Source organism: Epinephelus fuscoguttatus, linkage group LG23 (genome assembly GCF_011397635.1).
Source record: "Epinephelus fuscoguttatus linkage group LG23, E.fuscoguttatus.final_Chr_v1".
Taxonomy (NCBI): Eukaryota; Metazoa; Chordata; class Actinopteri; order Perciformes; family Serranidae; genus Epinephelus; species Epinephelus fuscoguttatus.
In genome coordinates this window covers 5348684-5357531 of record NC_064774.1, presented here as the reverse complement: position 1 = coordinate 5357531, position 8848 = coordinate 5348684, and positions in this window count along the sequence as shown.

Genomic DNA, 8848 nt, shown 5'->3' with positions numbered 1-8848 from the left:
GTCGTGTCGGAAGTCTCTTCTTTTTTAGGCAACAAACACAAAGTCTCTCACGTCACATACACGTCCTGTTAAAAATGAATCAAACCCTTAAAGAACAATAATTTAATACAGAATTAATTTATTCAACACGAAACGTAAGGGTTGTTTTTTTTCAGCTTACTACTAACAACTATGTACAAACAGACAAACTACACACTGGCCCGACACAGCACCGACATACAATATGAACAAAACCAAAAAAAAGTTGCCAGTGTTGCTCGTAATTACTCATAATTTCAGAGCAACCCAAATAAGCAACGACACAGTCTGGATCAACTTGTTTAGCAGCATCTTCACTAAATTTCACATCACATGACAGCAGTAAGTCACATGTTGTGTCTTTAGGGTTCTCATCCAGCGCTCAGAGTCCAGCTGCAGGAAAAAGAGAAACGTTTTATTCTCGGCTCAGACGACACAGCTGCACTTTGATCAGCAGTGATGATGAGGTACTTGTATTTAATGTAACTTGAGTATTTTCCTTTTCTGCTACTTGTACTCAGTGGCAGAGGCAGTACTGATTGTTACAGTGAAGTGGTGGTTGTAGAAGACAAAGTGGTTGCACTTGTTACAGTATTGGTAGTTGTCAGTGACAGTAGCAGTGGTAGTATTCCCGTGTTTGTCTTTGGCTGAGCAGAGCGTGCATCACAGAGTTTACAGACAAAAACAGGTTTATTTTCTTGACCTTTAACCTGACCTGAGGCAGCTTCCTGTTGGCTGCTGGCTCCTCTTCCTCTTTCTTTTACCCTGGAGAGAAGAAGAAGAAGAGACTGAAGCTTTCTGAAGCACACACACAGTATACGTGATGGGTATACAGTACACTGCGTACGTAGTTGTCTCTGGCGGACCATCCAGGGTAAAGCTGCATGTGGAGCAGTCTCTCCTTCTGGGCCAGCTCGTAATATTTGGACTGTTCAGAGCGAGACAGAGCGTTCCACTGAAACACACAGGCTGGAGATTAGTTACGCTCTCATGCAGTTTCTCCTTCTGTCCTTCACAAACACCCATCATCAATATTTTACTTTTTTAATTTAAAAAGGAACGGTCAGAATTAAATCAGAGAAGCTCAGACATTAAAACTTCTAGTCCTGAAGTAGTCGTAGCAGAAGCTGAGATATTAGCTGGGCGGAGCTCACCCTGCGTCCCAGGATGCGGTTGATGGCGGCGCTTTCTCTCTCTCGTCCCTCCTGCAGAACTTTGTGTCTCGTCTCCTTCATGTAGAGCATGAAGGCGTTCAGAGGCTTCTTCACCACCTGTCTGCTGCTGAGGACCAGAGACACGCAGAGGTATCGAGTCAGATACTGCAGCGCTGCCGCTGAGGACCAGAGACACGCAGAGGTACCGAGTCAAATACTGCAGCGCTGCCGCTGAGGACCAGAGACACGCAGAGGTACCGAGTCAGATACAGTTTGCGGTGTCAGGACTGACTCTCCCTGCACAGTGTCAGACGTACATTTAATATTATTAGATATTTCTGAAACACTCAGATTTACCTGAAAACTCAACACAACCTCACCTGGTGACACCGTTGCCATGGTAACAGGGATATGTCCTGGAGCGGGCGTCGGCCTGTGGGGCAGCAGATGTGCTGATTGGCTGGCTGTACGGGGAGGAAGGAGGGAAGTGTCTGTCGCTGTAGAGGAGGAGAGGGACGAGAGGATGGACGGACGACTGCAGACAGACGACGAGGACAGAGACAGTCCAACAGGACACATTTAATGACATGAGAGAATAAACACATTGTTGTAACATGTCTTCATAGTATTAGGAACAGACGCAGTGACTGATGGGAGTTGTAGTAAAAATACTTGATGTGAACAGGAAGTGACAGCAACTCGTAGCATCTGTTTGTGCTCTCAGCTTCTTTCACTCCTACAGTGATGGATGGTGAACACACTGACAAGAGGGCAAAATTACACACACACACACTCACACACACACACACACACACACACACATAGCATGCAGGTCGTGCTCCCCTCAGACTCTCTGGGTTTTAACACTGATTGTGTCAGAAGGGGAACGTATTGGCTTGAAGGGATCATTTGACCAAACACACACACACACACACATCAACTCACAGCAGCAGCAGTCTGAGTGTGTGACGTGATGTTTCGCCCCCCGCTGGTCAGATTCAGGTACTGCTGTGGAGGTGGACACCAGTCAGACACCTGAAGTTTACCTGAAACCCGACCAAGAGATATGTAACTATGTGTGTGTGTGTGTGTGTGTGTGTGTGTGTGTGTGTGTGTCAGAAGTTAAGGATGTGTATTCAGTTGTGTTACCCACCACATGTTGGACCTGCAGCGTTCTGATTCAGTCCGATCTCCTGAAACCAGATCAATAATTCGACTTAATTTCTGTCACTGTCGCAGAAGATCAATCAGTCATTAATGAATTTAACATTACTAAATAATAAATCAATGACTGAATTAATTAACGGAGTTCTGGTGCAGAGGACAGGAAGTCGCACTTCTGACATTAATAACCATATAGTTTCTTTTCTTTTTTTTTTTTTAAGTATATCTCACACCCAAACTGCTGCAGCTTGAACTGACGAGCTTTACAGAGTAAAATAAAATAAAATAAGACAAATTAAAATCAGCTCTAAAGGAGAGAATTGAAAAAAGTAACAAAATTAAAAAAAAAACAAATACTCATATATATTACATAGTAATGATATATACTAATGATATATATTAATTATGTTAATTATTTTATTAACTGATTTATTAATAATGTTTATAACATTCACAGGCTGCACAATACTTGATGAGTAAAATGTGTACAAACTCAAATTTGTGTATAAATTCAAATCTAGACACATTAAATATAATTCACTAATTAATGAATTAATAATTAATATTAAAAACATGGTGTTGAGGTTCATCAGTAGAACACATGAGAGTGTTTAAAATGCAGAGAGGCGACATTATTATGGTCATATGTCAGTTTTACTTTAAACAAAAACATGTTAAAACATTTTGAGAAGTTTTTGTTCATAGTGGAGAAAAACACCAATAAAACAAGTTTGGTAGAAAAAAAGAAAGGCGGCATTTTGTAATAACATAATCAGAATATTAAGAATATTAATTTAAATATAAATATTAATATTAACTCAAACTACTTTAACACTTTTCTTAGTTACAAAGATTTTAGATTTGAGACAAACGCCACGAGAGACAATAATACACTTACAGTTAAACCATATAGATGAGATGTTATGATCATAATGTAACTGGAACCAAATAATATTTTTTGCAGTGTTTTTAAACAAAAGGCAGTATTCTTATTTCTTTTGTCTTTATTATATTTAGAACAAAGTTGGAGCAAGTCTTAAGGTGCATCATAATTACAAAGTTTTCTGGGGTTTTTTTTGCGTCTTTCATCAAATAAAGTTGAAACATTTGTTGTATGTTTATTCAGAAATGATATTAGTGGTATAATAAATGAGAATAAACCTCCAGAGGAAAACTATTGTTGGTAAAAACATAAGGTTGGCAGACATAAACAAATTAATTCAAATAAAATAAAATATATGAATTTGAAAATAAAAACAAAGCAGTAATAGTAAGGACCACTTTTTAAATCCAATTATTTCTTGTACCTCGACACATATTCATGTGACTCGTCGCATCATGTAAGCAAAGATATGAGAGAAAATGAGAGGTGGGGTCGAGCTGCGTTCAGGTGCTCCTGTGTACAAGGAGTGGTGTTTTAATTCCATCATTCATGACCAGTTGAAGTCACATGTAACTGCAGATTTAGTCCAAGACGTCCAGTGATGTTTAAACTTGTCTTGTTCCAATTGTAAAATAAAAGTTAAACACGTCGTCGATTATATCGATCCAGTCCTGAACTGTGGCTGCGTCTGTTCACATCAGTTTTTCTGCGACAGCTTTCTTACTCACTATATTCTCACTACTACTAATGATAATGAACACTTACCCCTCTGCTGAGCGTCTGCTCCATCTGTTGACTTCAGTCAGTAAAGACTAGATTCAGTGATTCACTAATAAGAAGAAGAATTTAAAGTTCAACAGGAAACAAGTAGAAGATCACTTTCACTAAACTCTACAGACTGGTGGCTTAAATCATGTCTGTGATGTATATGAACCCCCCAACCCAGCGCCCCGCCTACTGTAAGCCACAAACACACACACCACACGCATGCACACACACACACACACACACACACACACACACACACACACACACACACACACCACGCACGCACACACACACCCACCCACACACACACACACACACTGTCAGTCATTGTTTGCCTCAGGTTCCTCCACTGCTGTCGCTCTTATTCTCTTCATACACACAGTTTCCAGTTTATTGTGTCGCTAAAACTGATGGCGTGTGTTTCTATTATTTTGTCCGCCAGATTCAGATCAATGAGACGAGGCTTAATAACAGAAACTTCCTCCAGAATGATCGTAAAGTTCAATCAACACCTCTTGAAACAAAAACTGAACAATACATCAAAAGGAAGAACTCAGATCTTTTTCCTGAGTACGGATTCCATTCTACGACAAAACTTCAATACGAGTAAAAGTAAGTACGAGTACGTAAGTGTTCTCAACATGTGCTTGAACTTGTACTTGGGGTTTAATGTAGCTCAGCCCATCTTGACTTGAGCAGTCTGGACCCAATTTGGAGAGTGGACTGGTAGCTGGAGAGGTGCCCGTTCACCTCCTGGCCACTGACGAGGGTCCCCGACTTTTTTAGTAAGGGGTGACGAGCCAAACTGGTTATATAACACTGGTTTGATCTTCAACAACGTGTTGTATTTCAGGCCGCAACAACCCCCCAAAAAGCCCACAAAAAAAAACTAGAGGGACTGGTGAGTACTTGTGGGGTTCCTCAGGGTTGTATTATAGGTCCTTTATATTTTAAGTTTACATGCTAACATGGAACATGCAAATTTATTTATCTATACACCATCAGACATGTCTCTTGTTAACATTAATGCACACAAGGCCTCCAACCAAAACAACACAACAGGGTGTGTGTCAGCACCTTAAAGACACAGATGACGTCACAAAAATGATTCATAGCAGTGTTTTCTGATCTGCAGCCTCTGTGGTGACTGAACTTAATTAACCCCACTGTAAAGCTCCATAAAGACAAGGGCAACTGCAGATTCAGCTCATTCATTAAACAAACCCTTGGAGTGTGTTTTTATTCCACTGCAGTTTAATAAAAAACAAAATATTAAAATTCAGATATTTTACATTTGATAGAAAATAAGAGGAATGTGCCAAGAGTCACAGCTTTATATAATTTCCCTGCTGATTTCTACTTGCTGTGATTCAAACATTTCTGACAGCTGTGCCGGCACATCCACAGGCTCACTGCCCTCTGACACCAGAACCTGAGGATGGAGGCAGAGCAGAGGAGGTCAAAGGTCAGAGTGGAGAAGGGTCAGGAGGACTGGGGAGAGATGGAGAGAAGAGGCAGCATATCAGAGACTTTGTTTCTGGGCAGATATGATGCTGCTGAATGTTTTAAATGTTAATGTTAGACACTGTCTGAATGTAGCGTTGGGTTATCCAGAGCAGCGCACTCTGGACACTCTGTCTGTGGAGACGCACAGCAGAGCGCCGAGCGGAGTGAATGTGTGATTAACTTAACCGTTGGTTCATTCATGTAGAAATATAATTTTGTTTTATAGGTTAACCATTTTATTTCAGCAATGTTTTTTGCAGTGGAAGGCTGGAACTGAGCCCACGGCTACTGAGACAAGGAAACTGCCTTTGTGTATGGGACGCCTGCTCTACCTATTCAGCCACCTTGCTCCCCTTTCTTTAAATTTTTTTGGGAGATTTGGAGATTTGTTTTGCAAAGTTTTTTGAAAGTTGAAAAGTGAAAAAAAAATTGCTTTTTTTTCCTTCAAAATTTTTTTCACAATTTTTAAAGAACAAATATGACGACACATTTGCTTCAAAAACATCGCCAAAAAGACACTATTTATTACAGGCAGAAACTCTAAAAACAGAATTATTGGATTTTCAAATTTCCCACAGTCCTTGAACACACCATGAACAACACATTCTTCTGTCAGAAAAAATGAAACTTAAAAGAGTGATATTTCATCAAAATCACTTTATTCTGTGTCTCATTTCAAATTTGACCAAAAATAAAGCGTTTGCCCGACAAGAGTGAGAAACTGATTTTTTTTTTTATTTTAAACTCCAGGATTTTGTTTTTAACTTTTAACTTTCAAACATCAAAGATTCTCTTGTGAGCTCTGTCTCTGGGTCAGAGGTCAAGATGCTGAGGTGCTTCTCTCCTCTCTTTCTCATGTGTTTCACTCTTTCATTAATCCATCACTGATTAAACTAGCCAGGCCCGGACATACTGTCTGCATTGAACATCCATGCACAGCTACAGTCACATGGATCACATGGTCACACAGTTCTGTTCATAGTACAACAAAAGCAGCAGAGGAGTAAAGAGACTGCAGTGTTCACAGCTCCACCTTTTAGTACCAGATCTGTGTGCTAGGTACCCCAACAGGGGGGGACCAAACATGGGGACGCTAAGGAACGCTTCTGTTGGTACCATCCACAACTTTCACTGTGGAGACAGAAACTATGTGAACTGAACTGAGCTGATCACAGCGCTGCTCCCGAAAAACACACCAACTGAAACCGAAAGAATGAAAACAATTATCAGCCCGCTCATGAAAATGTTCACACCTCAAATAACTCAGGGAGATTTAAGACATAAAAAAAAATATTTTTGCATCAAAATGTTTAGTGTTTTTATTTTGTAAATAAAAGTCAGTTCTTTAATGACATAATTTCAATACTTCAATAATTTATTTTGTTTCATTGACTCTCAGAACCTTTCAGCTCAGGCCGTACAGCTGTTAGGGACATGAAGCACATGCTCCACTGTGACGCATCACTAACTGTCTGTCTTTGCTATAGAAACAGAGAGAAAGAGGGGGACTTAAATGTTATAGCTGTCAGCTCTGTGACAAATCCTTCACAGCGTCTGGATCTTTAAAGACTCATCAGAGGGTTCACACCGGAAAGAAACCATACAGCTGTGACCAGTGCAGTGCCGCTTTCACGCAACCATCTGCTTTAAAAAGCCACCAGCGCACTCACACACGAGAGAAACCATGCAGCTGTGATCAGTGTGGGAAAACCTTCGCAGGTTGGAGTAGTCTAGAACTCCACAGATGTGTTCACATGGGAGAGAAACCATACTGGTGTGATCACTGTGGGAAAACTTTTGTTTCACTGGGCAAGCTGAAGGTACACCAACGCCATCACACAGGAGAGAAACCATATGGCTGTGACCAGTGTGAAAAAGCTTTCTCCACTCACGGTCACCTCAACAATCACCGATGAGTTCATACTGGAGAGAAACCATACCTGTGTGAACAGTGTGGGAAAACATTTTCTGGAAGATGTGGCCTCATAGCCCACCAACACCGTTACCACGCATCATCATGAACATTTTTCAGAGCTGAGCTGTTCCTCCCGCCTCCTCCCTCTGGAAGCTGTGTTGTCACATTCCAGGCCTGTCTGACCAACAATGGCTTCATGTGCTGAACAGCGTGTATGTAGTCGACGGGATTTTTGAAACTGAAACAAATTTTAGAGATTGCCTACACAATACACTTTTGATTTTGCGCCAATATGACCATGAGAAGGCTCTCAGAATGCTGCTTCATTTTTTTAAACAAAAACTTAACCAAAGAACATTAAACACTGTGACTATATTCTCTTCTCTTATGCACTCAATAGACATTTTGATTAAACAGCATCATTACTACACAGGTGTGTGTCGGTATGGTCACATTAAAATGTGGCGTTAGATCACATGACACAGTGACACAGATGGAGCATGTTGTTAACATGCTGACTGCAAGAATCAAAATGTATTTTGTATATTGATATAAAATGTATTTTGAATCAAAATGCAAAATACATTTTGATGTATTTTCTATCAAAATATATTTTGATACAAAATACATCAAATTGTATTTTGTATATTGATATAAAATGTATTTAGCATCAAAATACACAATACATTTTAGCAGCGACCCGCAGCTCAAAAGGTCACTCTGTCGGTCAGTTGGTCGGTTGGCCCACAAGGCTTTTCGTGAATAACTCAAAAAGTCCTTGACCAAAAATGCTCAAAATTTGCATACTGCAACTAGAGACCATGAGTAACTATACCAGAAAGAATGCCTATGATTCATCCATAGGTGGCGCTATACTAACCAATTCACATCTTTTTGTGAATGACTCAAACGGTAGGATATCACGTTATCACCTTCTCTCTTTTTTCTTTTTACAGCTTAAATAAAACAATTTAAAAAGCCATACAAGTCAAGGACGGAAACTATTTATTGTCAGAAGTAAAAGGGTTGCTAATCCATCTATTATTGTGTATAAAACGTCATATAGTATTTATAAACGTTAGAGGGAAGAGGGAGGGCCGGCGGCTCCCGGGCCCCCTTCTCCCGTGGGCCTGGGTTTGGGACGGTCAGCCAGGCCACCTCCATCACGTAGCGAGGGAGGTGCATGAGGCAGACTGATAAAAAAAAAACAAAAAAACTTTTTTTTTAAAATAAGTAAAAAATATTGTTATTGTTGTGTCATTTTAAATACAACATTACTCCACTCAGAAGTATTTTGTTACAAATTACATTTGCTTTTTATCGGCCTTATCAAATACAAATTACAAAATACTCAAATGTAATTGAAATACGTATTTTAAATACAAGTAATAGAAATACTGCCCATCATCTCTGACTATGAAGAACATCACAAACTTATGT